Source organism: Protopterus annectens, chromosome 1.part0 (genome assembly GCF_019279795.1).
Source record: "Protopterus annectens isolate FY-2018-M chromosome 1.part0, PAN1.0, whole genome shotgun sequence".
In the NCBI taxonomy this organism is placed as follows: Eukaryota; Metazoa; Chordata; order Ceratodontiformes; family Protopteridae; genus Protopterus; species Protopterus annectens.
In genome coordinates, this window is record NC_056725.1 from 517107525 (window position 1) to 517127473 (window position 19949).

At 38.6% G+C, this 19949-nt stretch overlaps 1 protein-coding gene across 1 annotated transcript in view; it reads right to left on the reverse strand.

Moving 5' to 3' along the window:
- The window catches only part of ABCC10 (ATP binding cassette subfamily C member 10), a 1243619-nt gene that overhangs the window by 1125338 nt on the left and 98332 nt on the right, over positions 1-19949 (reverse strand). The gene's annotated exons all lie outside the window — the stretch shown is intronic.

Here is a 19949-nt window from a genome sequence, read left to right on the forward strand (position 1 = left end):
AGAAATGGACTGAAGTTCATAGGTACTTACCAGACTATTGATCTGAGAGGATCTTAAGAAGCCTAGCCTTACATTGCCATGGTAGTTTTTTTCCCTTATATTTTGTGTTATTAAACTCGTGGTCTGGAAGAGAAAGCCTGAATGGCACTTCTCATTCACAGAGAATTCAGGGCATTTCATTTTGCATTTGACTGACATCTGGGGAAGATCTGGTTTAAAACAAGGTACACCAGTTCAACAAAAATGATAATGTTCTTCATGCTTCATAGATGCCTTAGCAGTCACAGATGAATGCACACACATTCCACACCTTCAGTAAAATTATATGCTCCATCAAAGTCAAAAGTATGACAGTTACTGGCTCTTCAGTGCCAGTGTTTTGGCCTTGACTATGCCCCAGATAAACCAATAAAAAACATTTAAACATGCATCAGATTTGTAAAACTATAGAAACCCTTAGCAATTAACTGCTCAGTACAAACAGACAAACCAAAAAACTGTTATAAACGTACAAAGATGCTGAAGCAGAAACACGGCTAAATTAAGGTAGCACTTAAAAAACGATAACTCATATATAATCAAACACTGTTTAATAAGATGAGCCTTTCACAATAAAATTGTTTCCTCAGATTACATTCACAAATAAAACAGCCAAACTATATATTTTAACAGTCTCACATTAACAACCAGCAGAGGTACAAGCATCCACAGTCTCCAAGCAACTAATTAATTAACAATTTAACAAACCTAACCAGTCAACAAAGCCTTACACGTCATATGTCAACTTAAACAAAATAGACATTATGCAGATATATATCATACAAATATAACAAAATAAAATAAAATATAAAAAAAAAATCTTAATAAAACTCTCATTACCAAAATCATTAAATCCTTTCAAAAATGCATATATAAAAAGGCACACATATATTTTTAAATAAAAAACTTACTATCTAAGCCTACGTGCTTTAAGAACTGGTTTAATATAGATGTAGTCATTCAGGCCCAGGCCCAGATGTGCTCTTAACTTAAAAATCCAATGTAATTCTGCTTGTTCTGTTTTATTAACCATATCCCCCTTCCTTATATTTTCATATACAACTTCAAGCTATGTTATATGGGTTGGAGACAGTGGCACTGACAAAAAGGCAGAAGTCACAGCTGGACGTGGCAGAGTTAAAGATGTTAAAATTTACACTGGGTGTGACGAGGGTGGACAGGATTAGGAATAAGTATATTAGGGGGTCAGCCCAGGTTGGAAGGTTTGGAGACAAAGCCAGAGAGGCAGGATTACGTTGGTTTGGACATGTGCTGAGGGGGGATGCAGAGTATATTGGGAAAAAGATGCTAAGGATAAAGCTGCCAGGTAACAGGAAAAGAGGAAGGCCTAAGATAAGGTATATGGATGTGGTGAGAGAGGACATGCAGGTGGTTGGTGTGACAGAGCAAGATGCAGAGAACAGGAAGAAATGGAAACAGATGATCCGCTGTGGCGAACCCTAACGTGAGCAGCCGAAAGAAGAATACAACTTCAAGGACCATGAACCCGAATTAATGGCCATTGCCTTTATTATTCACATGCTTGGCAATGGCACTATAACTCAGGCCCCTCCGAGCACAATACAAATTCAAGAAGAATTGACAGTCCCCTCCCCCACACTACTGCAGAGGTGTTAAAACTGTCACTGCACTGAGATACCCTTGCAAAAACAATTCTTCTTGGACTACCAAAGAAAACCCTGAACAAAGGCCTGCAATTTAGTTACCTTTCAGCTGTAGCTGGATAACTTCCAAGTATAATGTAAAACAAGGTCTGAGCCAAACATAAATGAGGGTGATTACAGACAGAAAAGAAACGGTCCTTTTACAGAAAGTAAAGAAGATAACAGTGAATCCCATTATATGTCCACTGGCATGGGAATTCATAGTTACTTCTTTATGTCTGGCATGAGTCATACAAAGCATTATGGGAAAGAGAAAGGGATGAGGGAGAACAAGATCACGTTGATACATCAAGCCCAATTGGTGGCCATGTTGTGAAAAACAGACTAAAATTACAAATAAAGCGCTTGGAGTGATTTTGAGGTGTTAAAATAGGTCAGGAAACAAAGATACAGTGGAAAAACAGATTTTTTTTAGTTCTAGGGTGGAGTTTTCCTTTAATGCTGTCATTGCTGAGTCACCTCCAGTATCTCCTGCAGTGCTCACAAGCTCCACCTGGCATACAGGGATAAAGCTCTGACAACAACCTAGGCAAGTGGAGTTGTATTACTATCTCAGTTATATGTTGTAGCGTGAAGGTGGTGAGCAAAGGAGTGACTACGTATTGCATACTCACCTTTCCGAGAAGATGGTCATGGGCTGACATGCGGGAGAGGCTACAGCACTGTTCCAGATCTGGTTGTGGCCAGAACAGGAGAAAGGCAAGCTAGATTGAGTAAGCAGAGAGGACTGGGGGTATACCGTTCTTGGGAGTGTGTTGAGAACGCTTCCAATAAATATGCCTCGTGTCTACTCCAGCACTCCTACATGATGTCAGTATTTAAGGAAGTGGAAGGACTGAAAAAATAAGCCTGTGCAAGTAACAGTGGCAGTGAGCCTGTCATCACCAATCTAAAGGGGTGAGAGGAATAAGTCTGGCCTGGAGGAATTAAAAATCTGGGTAAGCTGTCAATGTGCCCATAGACCGGGAAGGTGAAGCTTAGAGAAAGCCACTCTGCAGCAAGGATATTTATAGCCCCAGCCTACTGACAGGAGCCAAACCTCATTTTTTCGTGTACTGTTCCCACAATTTCCATTTTTTCCTGTGTAATTTACTCCTATCAGTTTCTAATATCCCACTTCCTATTCTTTTATCTCTGTTACAATATTTACTACTTCAAGTGTGGCTGGTTTAGACTTTGATTTCCAGTTTCTAGTAACTGCTTTTTTGGGAGCCACCAGAAATAAACTTAACAAGGCCTTACTATCTCAAGGCACTTCAGATCCTGTATTCCAGCTCAAAAAAATAATTTCCTTAGTTAGACTCATTTGCTCACCCAGTATTCCTGACAGAGTAATCTGTAGGGAATTTTTATGTTTGCCAACTCATTACACTATGAAAACAAAATCTCCCAGGAACCTCTTTCTTCCCCATTACACCTCCAACATTTGCCATCTACCAGAGGAAAACATCATTGGGAATCTGCTTGGGGTATAAAAGTACCTATGTAAATATTTCCAAGCAAAAATCCTAAATTGTCTAAATTTTGTTGCATATTTGAGATCCATACATATGTCCTCCCATTACTTCTTTGTGAATTGCTTCGCTCTCTTCCCAATCTTTTCTGAACTCCTCCGATTAATTCTTATAGTTATTGTGTAATATTTTATATGCCCTACTAATTATCCCTTTCTTAACAGCAGCTTCTGTTCTAGATTCAATGAAAAACTCAACTAGAGGAGGTCTTTCATTTAGGATTCCCCATCCCTTTCTCTTTGCTTATACTCGGATATCAATCTCTCACTTGAAAGGAAATCTTCTTGGCCTCTTCCCATCATATTACCTTTCCTTCTCTATTTATTCCCAATGCCTTAGTTCTTTTGGCAGCTTCCTCCAGTAAATTCCAGCCTCCTTTTACCTATTCTCTGTACCTCTAATTGCAGTCATCCCTATCGACAGAATCTCCTCTCTCCATTTCAGTGATGGTTTAGTTCTTAGTATACTTTCTGCTACTTTATGAATACAGTGCTTTTTTAATTTCTCCAAATCTTTTGGGTTTCTAATACCATGACGGGAATGGACCCCATTCCTAAGTCAATGTACGATTAAAGTTCATGAAATTAGTATTGTTTCACTCTTTGATGTCAGCCAAAAGTGCTCTTTGTAACATCCGCAATGTGCCCAGTAATGACTCCTTCTGCAATTTGTATGGGGTTACAAGTATTAGTAACATATCTAAATACGATTGTAGATTATTTTTTATAAGACCCGTTGCTCCTACTACTGTTAAACTGTCTGGGTATCTTTCTTCCACATTGCTCTCATTTCTGCCTGCAGATCCTGATATTTTATGACTTTGTGTGTCTCTGTACACAAGACACTGTAGTCAATGGGTGTGGTGACTTCAATAATGAATGCTACTTTTGTCTTCTTTTCATGGACCACTATATCTGGTTTTCTCACACCTATCTTTAGAACTGTTGGTAATGAGTGATCCCATGTAATGTAGACAATCATTTTCTATGATGCTTTGGGGCTCATGTTTCCAGTGTTTTTCAGCTACTTCAATATTATAATGTTTGCATAATCCCCAGTGCAACAGTCTTGCCACTTCATTATAATTTTCAGTATACAATCCTTCTGCCATTAGTATGTCACAACAAGCAACAAGGTATGTGACCGTTTCCAATTCTGTTTTACAAAACCTACATTTATCCGTTTCTCCCACATGTTCAATAGACTTTGTAGCAGTCCACTATCTTGGGCCACCAATATTAACCTTTCAACTTTAGGTTTGAATTTGCCTCTCCTTAACCATTCCTGCATTTGATCCTGATCAACATGAGGTTCTTCCAGGAGTTTTCTATACTTGCAACTATAATTATGCATTTTCCACACTTCTAGCCTTCTCATATGATCCTTCACCTTATATTCTTTCTTTTGGTTTTTTGGCACACTCAGTTGCTGCCTGATTTTTATCTACTTCTGGTTTGGTTTCCATTCCCGCTTGACACCGATATGCTTCTGCTAGACTGAGAAGAGAAGTCATTTTAGATTTATTCTCATGTTTTTATTTTAGTTTACATTTGTTGACCAGGTTAGTCTGACTGGATGCATGTCCATTTTCAGCGGAGGCCCGGGGAGAAAAGCTCCAACGTAAAAAAAAAAAAAACATTAAAAACATGTTACAAGTATAATTTTGACAAAGAGTACATAAGCAAGCAATAACAAACATGTTCCATAGGTTAGAGTTAAACCCTGGTGAAAGCCAGGGGTAAACTAAACAGTAGCTGATTAATAGATTTTTTTCAGAATCTAGAAGAGAGTTAGCCAGGCTTGATACAATGACATAGCCAGTTTAGTGCCAGATGTTGTTTGAGTCTCATTTTAAATTGACATAGGGAGGAGAGTAAAGTAATTTCAGCTGGAAGTGAGTTCCAGGATCTGCCTACAGAGTTTGCAAAGAGAGAGTCACCAGCTGCATTGTTAGTTTTGCTTGTCTGAGTTAGTAGTCTGTTAGAGGATCTAAGCAGTTGCGGATTGTGATAGGGGATGATAATATTTTTAAGTGCAGGAGTATTATCCGGATTATAAAGGATTTTATAAGACATGATCAGTTGGTTATACTGAATTAGACTGGGTAGTTCAAGCCACCCAAGCTGGTTAAGATTGATGCAATGATGTGTCCTAAAAGGCAGCCCAGTGGCAAACCTGGCAATGTGGTTATAGCAGGTTGAGAGTTGCTTAAATACAGTCTTGTTTATATTAGAGAGTATAGGGGATGCGTACAGAAGTGTTGAGAGAAGGTGACAGCGAGCTATGGCAATTTTAACTGGAGGAGTTAGGAAGGGTTTTATTCTGTACAGTGACCCTAGTTTTTTATTGATGGTTTTGATTGACTAGTTTACATGTAGGTCGAATTTTAGATTGTTATCTATAATGACACCTAGTAGTTTTGTAGAGGGGTCAGGGGAGATTAATGTGCCATCATTTGCATTTATGGTAAAGGTAAAAGCAGGAGACCTTTGTGTTGGTGAGAATAACAGCATTTTAGTTTTTTTGGGATTTAGTATCAAACGACGTTCAGAAAGCCAGTTTTCTATAGTGTTAAAGGTGGACTGGGTAGCAGACTATAACCCTGTTGGAGATGTGGCGGAGCAGATCAGGGTGGAGTCATCAGCGTATTGGATACAGCTGACGTTTGGGATGATTTATACAGGTCGTTAATGAATACGGAAAAAAGCAGGGGCACTAGTATAGCGCCATGTTTCACAATTTTCACTAAGTTTGGGTCTTGTGATGTCACCAGGTGTGTGTACAGTCCCAAGATTGCAGATCTATACATGTAATCAATTTCAAGGAGGCCCAGACCTCCTTCGGAACAGGAAATATATAATCTTGGTATGCACTGATTTTTATGAATCATTTGGTGAGCATGAAGCATCCTTCTTGTTTTCCTGTCTAATCTATCCAGCATGTTTTGGGGCCAGTCAGTCACTCCAAAACTGTAACTTAGGACAGGAAGAGCTCTTTTCAGGATTAATTTAATTCTTCTAAAATATTCCTTACTAAGTTTTGCTCACATTTGTTCATGTTTTATTGTTGATCCTTCATCAATTCCCAAATATTTATACACTCCCTCTTGCTCAAGTTCTTTTATATCACATTCTTGTCCTAAACTGATGTTTTCTTGGTTCTGCAATTTTCCTGCTTTAAAGCTGCTTTTGCACATGTATCAAGACCAAATGACAATCTTATACCTACTGAAAAAGTTCTGACTACTTGCAGTTGTGCTATCAGTTCTTCATATGATGAGCTCCACAGTTTTAAATCATTGATGAAGAGAAGATGAGAGGTCTTTACACTTTATTGTTTTCTAGAGGCCAAATTATAGCCATGGTTTAATCTGTTAAGTAGACAGCTTAATGGGTTAAGGGCAAGACAGAATAGCAGCAGTGACAAAGAGTCACCCTGGAATATCCCCCTTTGAAATTTTATCCCTGGAAAAATAATTTGTCTTTTATCATAGCTTAATTGGAAAGTGGTCTGCCACTGTTTCATGGTCACTGTAATGTAGTCATAATAAGTATCTTACAAATTTTTAAGCACTCTTTATCCATGAATGTGGGATACCATCAAATGCTTTTTGTAGTCAATCCATGCCATAGTTAAGATTATTCCCCTCTTTACAGTTCTCCAACATGATTTTATTTAGCAACAGATGATCCTTTCTTCCATACGACTTTCTTTTATTACCCTTTTGTTCGACTGCCATGATTGAATTTTCTTTTAAACTCAGTCATCAATTCTGGTGTATAAGTTATATATCGTCGGAAGGCAAGTTATTGGTCTATAATTTTCAGGATAACTTGCAGTTTCACTATTAAATAGGAACACTGTTTTTCCTGTTGTTAACCAGGTTGGTGTCTGTTCAGGGTATGCATATAAATAGTTCTTACTCATGGCTAAATCTTCGTGCAAAGATGTTAATAATTTTAGCCAGAAGTTAGGTACTGTATCTGGGCCTGGGGTTGTCCAATTGGAGGCTTTTCTTGACTTTATCTCAATGTCTTTGGCCTTTACTTCATCCCATTTCATATCCTGTACCTTTGAATTTCTTATTCTTTCTTTTACATCTTCTGTCCATTCAGCATCTTTAAGTTCCACAGGATAATCATAGATATTTCATCAATTTTTTTGGGGTGGTCTTTCAATTCCTTTTGACTTGCTTCCCAATTTTCTATAGAACTTTTTAGGGTCATCAATAAATTGCTTATTTTTGTACTTTTCCTTTATATTTATCTGTATATCTTCTGTTTTTCTGCCTGTGCTGAGATTTTATTATTTGCAATAGTGCAAGATAGATCCCGATCCGTTATAATATTGCTCATTGCTTTTATCATGTCCATCATTTCTGAGTATATTTATTGATCTGTTCTGTCCTCTATACTCCAACAGTGACACTTCTTGTCTTAATTGCTATATAGTTTTCTCTATTCAATACTTCCATTATGTTATTCGATTTCTCCCCTTCCTTTCCCTTACTACCCTGTGTTCTTGTAATAGAATGTTATCCGTTATTAATTTAGCTGCACAGTAAGATATGTTTACTTCTGTTACATCACATGGATCTCTATAGACAGTCCTAATTACTATGCTCATTTGTTTTATCAAACTTCTGACTTTTTGGGTTTTATTGACCTTCTGCAGTCTCTTTCTTTCATTGATCTTAACATGTCTATCTCTTAAATCAATCAACTCTTATCTTAGCTCATTTTCTTCTAAACTGAGTGCACATTTTTTGTTCTCCATTTCCTGGGGGGATTCTATAGAGAGTTCTACAACATCTTCCTGTGGCACAAATTTCATCCTCTGTCATCCATTCCTCTGTCATATGGGAACTCACTGGCCTGCTACTCCTCAACATTGACTGTGTCAGAGTTGCCACAGTTTCCTGTTCCTTCCCTTGCTGTTCAACTTCAAGTGAAGATTTATACTGGTTTCCTGTGGAAGGCTCCAAAATATCTTCATATGGCAACTACCCAGTTGCTTCCCATTCCACTGGTTTCTCCTTAATTTGGATGTCTATTGCTCTATCCTGCTGTGCTGGTTTCTGAGTTAGATTTTCTACACTGAATCCTACACTTCGCAGGTACTCCATAACCTCAGTTTCTATTTCTTTACACTTCTCAGTTACTAATCTTTTCTACTTTTCCTCTGTCTTCTTCTTTTTTGTATTGTAAACTTTTCCATGCCCAGATTCCTTTGCCTGTATTTTCTCTACAAATGTCTTTAGTGCTGCTATTTCTGTATTGATTAATTTTGCTTTCTCCTTTGCATAAATATTACACCACATTAAATATCTTTTTCTTTCCCATGCTCATATTTCTTCTTCAGATGTCGCCTGAACTTCCTGTTTCTCCTTACTTTGGGGGTTCGTTCCATTATGCTGTAATGCAACCCGTGTTAGACCTTCTTCACCAACTCCTTTACTTCACATGCATTCCACAACTTCAGCTTCAATTTTTTTATTCACTTCTGCTTTACTAATCTTCTTTTCTACATTCCCTCTTTGTGATATTATGTTTTTTATTGTGAAATGCTCCATATCTGGATGCCTTTGCCTGTATTTCTCTTTGAATATCTTTGGGGCTGCCTTTTTTGCATTGATTAATTTGGCTTTTGACTTTGCATAAATATTGCACCATATCAAATCTTTATTTCTTTCCAATGTCCATATTTCTTTTTTATACTTTTCAAAAATCTCTAGGTTTTATTGTTTATATTTTCACACTTCCTCGGATGCTTCTTTTTCCAAACAGATCAAAGTTTCTTGGTCTATATAATGTTTTTCACAAACCTGTTGTATTAATTAACACATTTTTTTTTATTTGAGGCTTCTGACAGTTTTTCTTGTGGAAGTATTTTTCTTTCCTCTAATTTCTCTCCTAATCTTTTTGAATACCTTGTGTCTGGAAATTCTGGGCTTTTTGCATAATAGTAACAATACATAATTTCTTTCTTATCCTCAAAAGTCCACTCTATCATCTTTATGGCTCTTCTTTGGCCTATCACTTTTTGTGATTTTTGTGGATTGCTACTTCCCTCTACAACAGGGGGCCATCCTCCCCTTGGGCCTGGCCCCATTGTAGGAATGTTTCCTAATTCTGAGGATTCTACACTGTCATTTTTTTCCACTCCTGGCACCAATGTGCCTACCAGGATTGGGCACATTTTTATCCTGGGTCTTGGGCACTCAGCTATCTTTTTTAATTTTTTACCTAATTCTGCCCATGATATATTGTTGTTTTTCTTTTGGCTTTTCCCGGTTAGGGGTCGCCACAGCGGAACTCCGGTCCACTAATGATTGGCAGTCGATTTTTATGGTGCCCAGGTGCCAGCCCGACACCCAGCCTTTAACGAAGGCACACCCATTCACGCATGTCTTTCGAATGCCACTTGACCGCGGGGAGGACATGCAGACTCCACACAGAAGGCGCTCCAGCCAAGAATCGAACGGGAGAACCAAAATGCAGTCTATATATCAGTGTTGCTTGGTGAGATTTTGTGAAAAACAGGGTCCACCTCATGAAGGTATTCACCAAGACTTGAGGATGAATTCAGTTTCAGCAATGCTACTCTCCTTTGCATGCTGACTTAGCTCTCCATTTGGACACTAAAAACAGTGCTCTGTATGACTATTATAATTCTCCTTAAGGATCTGCATCCAGAATCCCATTCTTTCCTTAGTTCTTGAATTATCCCCTATTTACCATCATCATTACCCCTTTCCACTTTAAATTTTAACTTTTTCAACTGGATCAACTTATCCCATTTAACCCTTACTCTCCTCCTCCCAAGATAAAATCTTTCAACTATTAATTAATTACTGTCCAAAACTTCTCTTCTGATTGATAAAATATGCCTTACATGTATGAAAAGCTAAAGAACATTATCATCATTTTTACTACTTGCATATTACTATCCATGTCCACAGGGGAGAGCTTACGGTTTCTCAGTTTTGTTGTATTATCTTTTGTTTAGTCTCTTTCCACAAATCCTTAGCTGTCATAACAGAAACATTTTTAACCTATACTCCTAAATATTTAATTTTATTGTGCCCCCCTAAATATGGGTACTTTTGAAACAATTCATGCAATAATATTTATGTATCCTTTATACTGTTAAAGATCAACGTACTTTACTTTACTAAATCTCCTCTATAGCATTTTTCTAGTATAGGAAACTTATTTGTTTTGTTTTGTTTTGTACCATAGTTTTATGCATTGTCTATTTTTTACCTCAATCTACTATATCTATGCATTATATTCTCTCACTGTGGAGCTTTTCTCCCCGGGCCTCCGCTGAAAATGGACATGTATCCAGTCGGACTTTCCCGGTCAACAAATGTAAAATAAATAAATAAAATAAATAAATATGGGTATATAGTTTACAGCTACAGCCTTTGTTTTATCTTTATTAATATTATATCCCAAAAAAATGGAACTGCTTGAAAGTGTTCCACAACATTGAGATGTTCTTTTCTGGTTCTATCAGATAGAAAATATCATCATCTACAAATAAAGCCAACTTTTCTTGAATACCACACCAATTATATCCTTCAATTTCTGAATCCCTTATTTTCTTTGCTAATAGTTCTAAACATAATGCAAACAACAAAGGGGAAAGAAGACACCCTTGCCTGTTTCCTCAGGCACAACCTATCAGGAGCGCTACCACTTTGATTTCTGCCTCCAATCCCTCATATATCCTCCTAACTAGCCTTATTATTTTATCAGCAAATGACAATGCTTCCAATGCCCTACTCATAAAATCCAGCGACAACAGTGGCAGTTTCTTACATTCTGCTTGGGTGTATATTACGTTATCGAACTTTTAAAAGTTCGAACGTCATATGGTCGAAGCCATATAATCAAACTTTTAAAAGTTCAAAAAGCTAAAAAAAAATGAACAGAAAAACCCTAACTGACCGTTTTAACCCCCAGACCCACCGCTCTTTAAATATACCAACTCCGAGATCGCACTACAGTGCAAGGAAAGGAAAATCTTCCCATTCCACACTGTACGGCGATCTCCACTGAAATGTTCGAACTTTTAAAAGTTCAATCATATGGTGTCGACCATATTACGTTCAAACTTTTAAAAGTTCGATAACTTAATATACACCCATTCTGCTTCCCTCTGGATTGTCATTGTTAATGTTGTCAAATCTTTGCCTCCCCTCCACAAAATCAAAATGACCCATATACCAGTTTTGGTAGCACCTTTCCCAATCTTTTAGCCATTATAGACATAAACATCTCTGTTATCAAAGTTTGAAATTCAAATGGGTCTATATGAAGCTGGAGCTGATGGATCTTTACCATCTTTGGGCATTATAGCCAACACAACTTTTTCCCCAGAATGTTTTTGTTTCCTTCCTTTTAAAATACTGTTAAACAAAACCTAGATATTTTACCACCTTCTTTCCTCCTAGCTTCCAAACTTCTAACAGATTACCATCTGTTCCTAGAGACTTTCCTGCAGATTGGTTATACATCATAACCAGTTTTTATCTCATTTCCTTCTGTGTTAACCCTTAATTATTGAGTCTCATCCATCTCCAACCTTGGCATATTTAAGTCTTCTATAAATGTTGCCATGTGTGTTTTTCTTGATTTCCCCATTTCTTTGTTTTATACAAATTTTCATAACATTTCTGAAACACCTCTAATACCTGTACAGATTCTCTGGTTATTTTTACTGTTATAGGCTCCCTAGGTTTGGCAGCAACATTTTATACTTTCTGTTGCCTACGTTTTTGTGCCAAAAGTTGTTTGTGCTCTGGAGTTATCAAAAAAAAACAGCTGCTTAATATCAGTCTTTCTAAACTTGTGTATATTATTCAGGTACTACCTTATTTTCTCTTTAGCACTCTGCAATTGAGCTGCTTTTAGTTGGGTGATATTCCCCTTGATTTGTAATTCTTTAACCTTTGACATCCCCTCTAAATAATTCTCTCACTTCTTAAACATCTATTTCTACTCTATTTTAAGCTCCACCTTCATTTTATCACTATATATAACTGCTGATATATTTTCTAACTTCCCTAATAACTCCTAAACCATTTCCACTACCCATTCCTTAAATTCCTTTCTTTTTAACAGGTAGGTGGGGAAGCAACAGTGTCTCATCTTTATTTCATTACCCTGCCATTTTACCTAGTTCTCAAAGAAATCTCGTCTCTGAGGAAAATTAGATAACGTTAACCCACCACAAGAGCTTGCCACTCAGCTACTCTTCTTGCAAGTGTCAGAAGCAATCAGCAAAACTGTTTTCCAAGCTAAGAACCTCAAGTCGGCCAGATGAGCTGCTTCAAATGGAGCAAGTGTTAGCTTCTCTAACACAAAGCAACGATCCCAAGGAGGAGCCACTGGTTTACTTGGAGGCCTGTTAAGCAATACTCCCTTCAAAAACATTTTAGAGTGAGAATGTCTTGAAGAAGATCCATTGGCAGATATGCTGAAATGGCCAACAAAAAAACCTTGACAGAGGAGTAAACAGGCCATAGAAAAGTAACTCATACAGATATCATAAAACCAGAGAGACACTAGCCATGAATGGATGTTGGTCATGCTGTTGGCACAAACTAAAAAACCTTTTCCATTTGCTTGTGTGTATGATTTTCTAGTTGTAGGCCTTCTTACTTCCGTTAATACCTGCTGCTCATCCTCAGCAAACAGGTGTGTTAAAAATTATTAGACCCCATCAACCAGGCAGTTTGTTGAATTTGTTTGGAGTTGGGATGCATCAAACATCCCTGTTCTATAAGTAGATCCAGTCTGTGTGGAAGCTCATGGCAACTGCCCTCAGCCAATTCCAAAGGAAGGTAGAACCATGGTTTCCAGGGCCAGAAGGGTGTCTCCACAATAATTTGGAGGGGTGTAATTTTGAATCTTTAGAAGTACCCTGGATATAAGTAGAAAAGCCAACAGAAGCATTCTCATCCAAGGAAAAGAAAAGAAATGGAATCTTTCAGGCCCTCTAGCATGCAGTCCTGGAGCAGAATTTTACTAGTGGATTGTTCAGAGAGGAGCCAAAAGGGTCTACTTGAAGAACTTCCCACAGATAGATCAAATCTTGGAAGCCCTCTTGATCAAGTTTCTATTTGGAGGGGGGGGGGGTCTGCCTTTGACCTGGTCAGATTATCTGCCAAACAGTTTTGCTCTGACAGAATACAAGATGCCTGTAGTGTGCAATTGTGCTGTAAAGCTATATCCTATGCTAATATGGCTAGCCATCATAGCGCACAAGATCTAGCTCCCTCCTTGCTTGTTCATGTACCACATCACTGAGGTATTGTCTCCAACAACCTGACATAATCCTGGAGACCAGAGGTGGTTCAGAGAGTTGACTGCCTTGCACGTTTATCCCCTTAGACACTGCTCCCAAGCAAAGCTAAAGGCATCTCATGATTGACCACTTTGGAACAGAAGGGGAGAAGGGGAGACCTGGATTCGGGATATTACATGTCTCCACTGAGCAATTTCTCTTCTCACACATCCCAGAACTGGAATCTGAAAAGAGAATGAGTGCTGGGACTAGAGAGACTTTGGATGCTACTGCATCTTTCTCATGTGGAGACTTGCCAAAGGTATCATGAGAATCATAAATGCTATGAAACCCAGAATCCTGGTGTATTCCCTTGCAGTAACTTATGAAGTTTGACTGTAAAATTCCTGAAACTGATCTAAATATAAATCTATTTTTACCTGTGGAAGAAAAGCTCTTTGTATGGAAGTATCTAGCAGACACCCCAGGAACACAATCCTGTGTATGAAGTCAAAGCTGACTTTAAAAATTCAAGTGGAATCCCAGCCTGCATTGGAGATATCTCACCCCAAATGAAAGAATCCCCTACACTTTTAAAAATATTCATCAAACATAGGCAAGTCATCTAAAATATGGAAAAAATGGACACCCTGTAACCTGCAATGGGCTGTAACTGGAGCTTGACACCTTGTGAACACTCCTGCAGCAGGTGATAGCCCAAAGGGTAAGGCACATAACTGATAATGTGAAACAAACACATAAAACCTTAAGAAACATCTGAAGTCTGGATGCATTAGGAATATGATAAGCATCTTTTTAAAGCTAGGATTACCAAAAACCTCAAATGAGGATGCAGGAGTAAAATGTTGCAAAGGGAAACCTTTATGAACTTGGGCACCATAACATACTAGTTTAAGAAAGAAAGGTCCAGAACTGGTCTCCAGGTGTTTTCTTTCTTTGGCACCAGAAACATTCTTGAATAAAAACCTCTTCCCACATGGGAACAAAGACCTGTTTATATTACCCCCTGAGAAGGCATGTGCTATAAGGACAGGATGGAAAAGAGGGGGTTGGACTAGTGGATGTGCAAAAATTCCCTGGAGATTCAGAATTTCTGGAAGGAATAAGGAACTGCCAGGATGTGGGGACAAGGTCCTTTACATTGCCATTCTGAATTATTTGATTGCCCTTTGTTCTAAGGGGGGTCTGGATTTATTTTTTTTTATTTAATGTCTGCTTACCAACCTTTTACCAAGTCTATTTGTTTTGTTTCTTGCCAAAACTGGATGAGGGAGCAGAAAATCTCTTGGAAAATTTTGAGAAGTGGGGCTGAAAATTCTGAGATTCTCTGTATCAGCTAATTCCTTTCATCATATTTTTTGATAACTTCAGAAGAACAGGGTCCAAAAAATAGAACTCTATCCAAAGGAGAATTTAAGATTTAATTTTTTCACATCTTATGGGAGGTTCTGAGAATGCAGCCATGCAAATCTCCTCAACACAGTGCCAGTGGTAATAACCTTAGATGCAGTACCTATAGTCATAAACACACTTTAAACCGTAGACCTTAAACTTAAAACACTTTTAAGGAGTAGTGAACTGAGAAAATGAAGATGCTAAACCACACAAAGTAGATTTTTCAGCACAAGAAGGAACCGCAGATAAAACATTCCTCATACTTTCACAATTAATCAGAACAAACTAACATATTAGTCTGATGATTCAACGTTCAAAAAATTAAAGTTGCAGAAGCACACACTTTCCCCCCCAAAACTTATCATTTTATCATCCCAGCCAGAAGGGGAAGGATTAAAATTAAAATGTCTGGCAACAGCTGGATTAACAAAAACTATAGCCTTTGGTACAAATTTGAATGTGTGAGGAACTTCATACATTTTATCTGTCTTCTTAGATGCAGCCAGCTGACAATCGGGAAAAAAACATCATCCAATGCTGATAGCACTGGGGGATGGAAGGAGGTTCTGGGATTTCTATTTGCAACAGTTCATAGTATTTTCTGAGGAACCGAGAAACTTCAGTGTTCTCCCACTGAAAACACTGCCACATTCTGGAAATAATCTCATAGAAAGAGAATCTTTTACAGGGAGAATGAGATCCTCTGAGTCTGAATCAGAAATCTGAGCACAAAAAAATGAATTTGTCCCGTCACATTCCTCTCTAGATTCAGTTTTTTGAAATTCTTCAGGAAAAGAGGAATCCATTTTTCCCTTACCAGAAACTACCTGATAAGTTAGCCAGACTCAATAAACTACTCCTGCCCAATGAAACTGGTGTAGGATAAGACACACTTAGTTTTTTTGTTTCTTTTGACAGAAAAATAAGGAGAAAACAGTATTAACAGTGGCAATAGCTTCCCCACAGATTCTGATGAAACAGGTTCACATTCTCTGCTCCTTCTTCCAAAACTGACAAGACTGGCTCTCTCCCTTGTCTACTGAGAGGACCCCAGCAGCCACAGAGGATGTGGCTAACCCCCTGTCCATAGTGGCATATGGATAACACAAGAGGGATACAGGGAAAACATATGGCTGAGGCAAACTACCAGTCTGTTATGGAGGCAAAGGTGGTTTATTTAACTTTCTTTTTGTGACCAGAAGGACCAACCATAAGGTCAATAGTTTGTTCTACGGTCAAGATGAAAATGGAGCTTCTATTCCCAGGCAAACTAGGCCACACAAGCCAGTAAAATAAAATAAAAATAGTAAGAAGTCACTTTTCTCAGTAAACACACATTAAAAAGCACTCTGATACACTTTATCAGCACCAAAAAGTAATTTAAACACATTTTTGTCACAGAAAGAAAACCGTTTTAGAATGTTTAAATTAACTTTTAAACTGCCAGAAACAAAGTGCACGCCCGTTTAGAAGTACAGTAAAAATGCATGACAATCAATAAAAACTCAGATTCCTAAATTAAAGTATACTTTCCTAAACAGGATATGTGGAACATTTTTTCCCAAAGGGAACTTATCTGTCAGCAGTGGAACAGCACAAGCTGATGGTCGATTCTCAAAAGCTCTAACAGGAATGCTCTCTTTGGCAGCAAGAAAGCTCTGTACGGCTTGGTGCCCAAAACTGTCTTTTAGTCAGCTCAACCTAACAGTTTGGGTGCACGGAAGGTACCTTGTATCTTTGGAATCCGACTGACTGTTATATCCTTTGCAGGACATAACCCATACAGCTAAGGCTAATAAAGCAATGATCAAAATAAAAAACACTGACCATTTCAATATTTTTCTTTGTATACAAATGGATACATTGACTTCACTCAAAATGTCAAGGACTACAAACTTAGACAGGTACTTCCCTTTTGTAGTCAGGTAACGTCTAAGCAAACTAAAACAATATAAAATCAACTTTCCAAGTACTTATCCACTGCCAACAAACATAACTTTTCCACTCTAATCTTCTTCTTCTTTCGGCTTTTCCCGGTTAGGCGTCGCCACTGCGGATCACCTGTCCGCTCATGATTGGCAGTGGAGTTATATGGTGTTGGGTTGCCAGCCCGGCACCCAACCTACCACAGAAGGCACACGCACTCATGCCTAGGGCCAATTTAGAGTGTCCAATCCACCTACAGCATGTCTATGGGATATGGGAGGAAACTGGAGCACCCGGAGGAAACCCACGCGACCACAGGGAGGACATGCAGACTCCACAGAGAAGGCACCCCAGCCGAGAACTGAACCAGAGAACCTCTTGCTGTGAGGTGCATTTAATAAAAGAACACCACCAATGAGAAGGACCTGTAACTCAGTTGAGTGGTGAAAAGATCTAGTAACCCTCCCTGAAGGCTTAGCTATCCTGCTCAGTCAGCTAATGGGGAATGGCTTGGCCTGACAATCGGGAAGATAATTTACTGCCACCTTCTAGGACAGCTATATTGTAAAAAAAACATTTAAAACAAAGGGATAAATATTTCAACTTCGAATATCAAGAGTATGGATTATGATAGAATACAGTCAAAGTGATAGAGAGTTAAGTCACAAAATTTATAAGAAGGGCTAAATCATCATTGTTTTGTGGAATAGTTGCAATACTCCTGCTCTGAAATGTATTATTGTTATTGCATAATGTATTTTTTTTTTTTTAGCAGTTAAGTTTGCGATCCTGTTTTTTTTTTTTTTTTTTGTTATTTCTCCCCTGTTGCATCTCGACCACTAATCCTCTCTTCCTTGGCAAATATTACAGACAGCTCTCAGGGGTTTTGTGGTCAAATACTTAACTGGCCCCCTGCTGGGTGGGTAATATTAGCACAACAACATTCTACGATTCCATGCACTCCACAGGCCTATAAGTGCTCCCACATACATGACTATGAAAGCTACTACTACATATTCACTAGTCTTGTGGTCACAATTTTAGTGCAAGTCTCCACCTGCACTGAAGCAATCTTGCAGACTGCAACTGCACCCCCACCAACAGTAAGCTGGGGTCTTCAATAAACTAACAAGCAGCAGTACCAGAGAATGACTGTGGTTCATTTATTGCTTACACTGTCCTTTATATGCAAGTTTAAAAATAAATCAGAATACAGTTTTAAAAGTGTTTAGGGTGGGGTGAAGGAGTCAGCTTCTTAAACACAAAACAGATACCCCACGGTGAAATTAAGTCTTTGAGTGGGTGGCATCTGTGAGCTGAAAAGCCCCTCAAAACAAGGTACTGAAGACCCTCAAAGAAGCCAGGGAAAGTTGAATTTTGACTAGTAAATGGACAGCTAAAAAAAATGCAGAGATGGAGCAAAAAACTGGACCAAGCCTGCAACTATTATCCAGCTAGAACCAAGAGTCCCGGTCTCTTACTACCTTTTCTGAGAGGTCAGACACTGAGCAGAAGTAATGGTAGAAACCACGCTGAGAACCATGACACTAAACTGTCACTGGAATGGCAAATGTCAAGCAGTTAGCTTCAAAGCATACAGGTCCAAGTGAGCGTTACTAGAAGGGTGAAACAGGGTTGTCTTGAAAAACCACAGCCTGAGAAGTCTCTGGGTAAGACAGTGATGAAGGGGAAACCACATCTGTCTAAACCAAAAGGGGTTATAAGAATAATTTAGTTTACTGAAATCCAGAATGGTCCAGAGGTCTTTTGTTTTCCATGGGTACCAAAAAGAGTACAGAATAATATCTTAGATCTCACAGGTCTTGTACGAACTCTTGCATGGCTCTTTCACTGAGCACACACAAACATATTACTTTTAAAAATGAGATGTAGAATATGTTGTATATCCTTTAAATACTAGTGAACTAGCTTCCATGAACAGCATATCATGTGGTACACATGTTCTAAAGAATTCAGTTTGCAATACAGCGCTTGAGGAGTTTACACTTTGCATACTATTTATGTATTATTTATTAAGCCTCCTGACATGAAATGGATGATGATGTTGTGGACACTGCAAGTAGCAGTCTGGACCTAAATCTTCTCTATCAAATAGCCCCCAAGCAACTCTTCTACACCACACTATACTTATTTGCAACATTCTTTTAAAAAGATGTCATATGTATAAGGTATTTCAGAACCCAAGGGAACAGGATGACAGATGTGAGCACAACCTTCTGAAATCTCTCCACAGCAAGGGACTCCCTATCTGAGGGATGGACAACCACAACCTACACATTTGAAGCTCTATATGAGGCTGCCTCTGAAACATCACCATCTGGCTTTTGGGAGTCTCTGCCCATACTGCACTCACTTTTCTACAGCCTCTGAAAACCCAGTCTGCCTCTTTGGTAAAACACACATGCTACACTGATATTCATCCATCCATCCATAACCCCTTCCCCCCATTTCTGTACTTGGAGTTGGGGTGTCACTTCAACAGTGACAATCATCCATAACCAATGCTCACACCATCGTGTGGCTAGACTGCTTAAAGACATAGAAGCACATTTAGTTTATCTCCTGGAAGGGGTTTCAGATTCAGAGAACTAAAATAAACTCTTTGGGACACGAGATGGTAGGCAATACTTAAAAAAAAAAAAAAAGTTAATGGGAAAGATAGGCAAGCTGAGGGGTGGAATCACCAGGTGAGCATAAAAGTGGGCAGGGCAAAAATCAAGAGTGGTGTTCCTAAGAGAAGCTACCCTATGGGAAGAAAGACAGTGGAACAATAGTTTCAAGTTGTAGGTAATGAGAAGGCAGGTACATAATGGAATAAAACCAGGAAGGCCAGCATCAGAAATACTAATGTCTGAGCTCTCAGTGATGAAAAAACAAACATCAAAAGAGGCACTGTATTAAGTGGGGCTGAGGCTTACAGCTCTCTGACTGACACCAAATAAACTAATGCTGGCAAAACCAACATCAGAAACATTTGACAAAAGACCATCTGAAATTGAAGGACTGGTGCTGCAAAGATGGCCAAAGGAGCCACCAATGGTATTACTAGCAC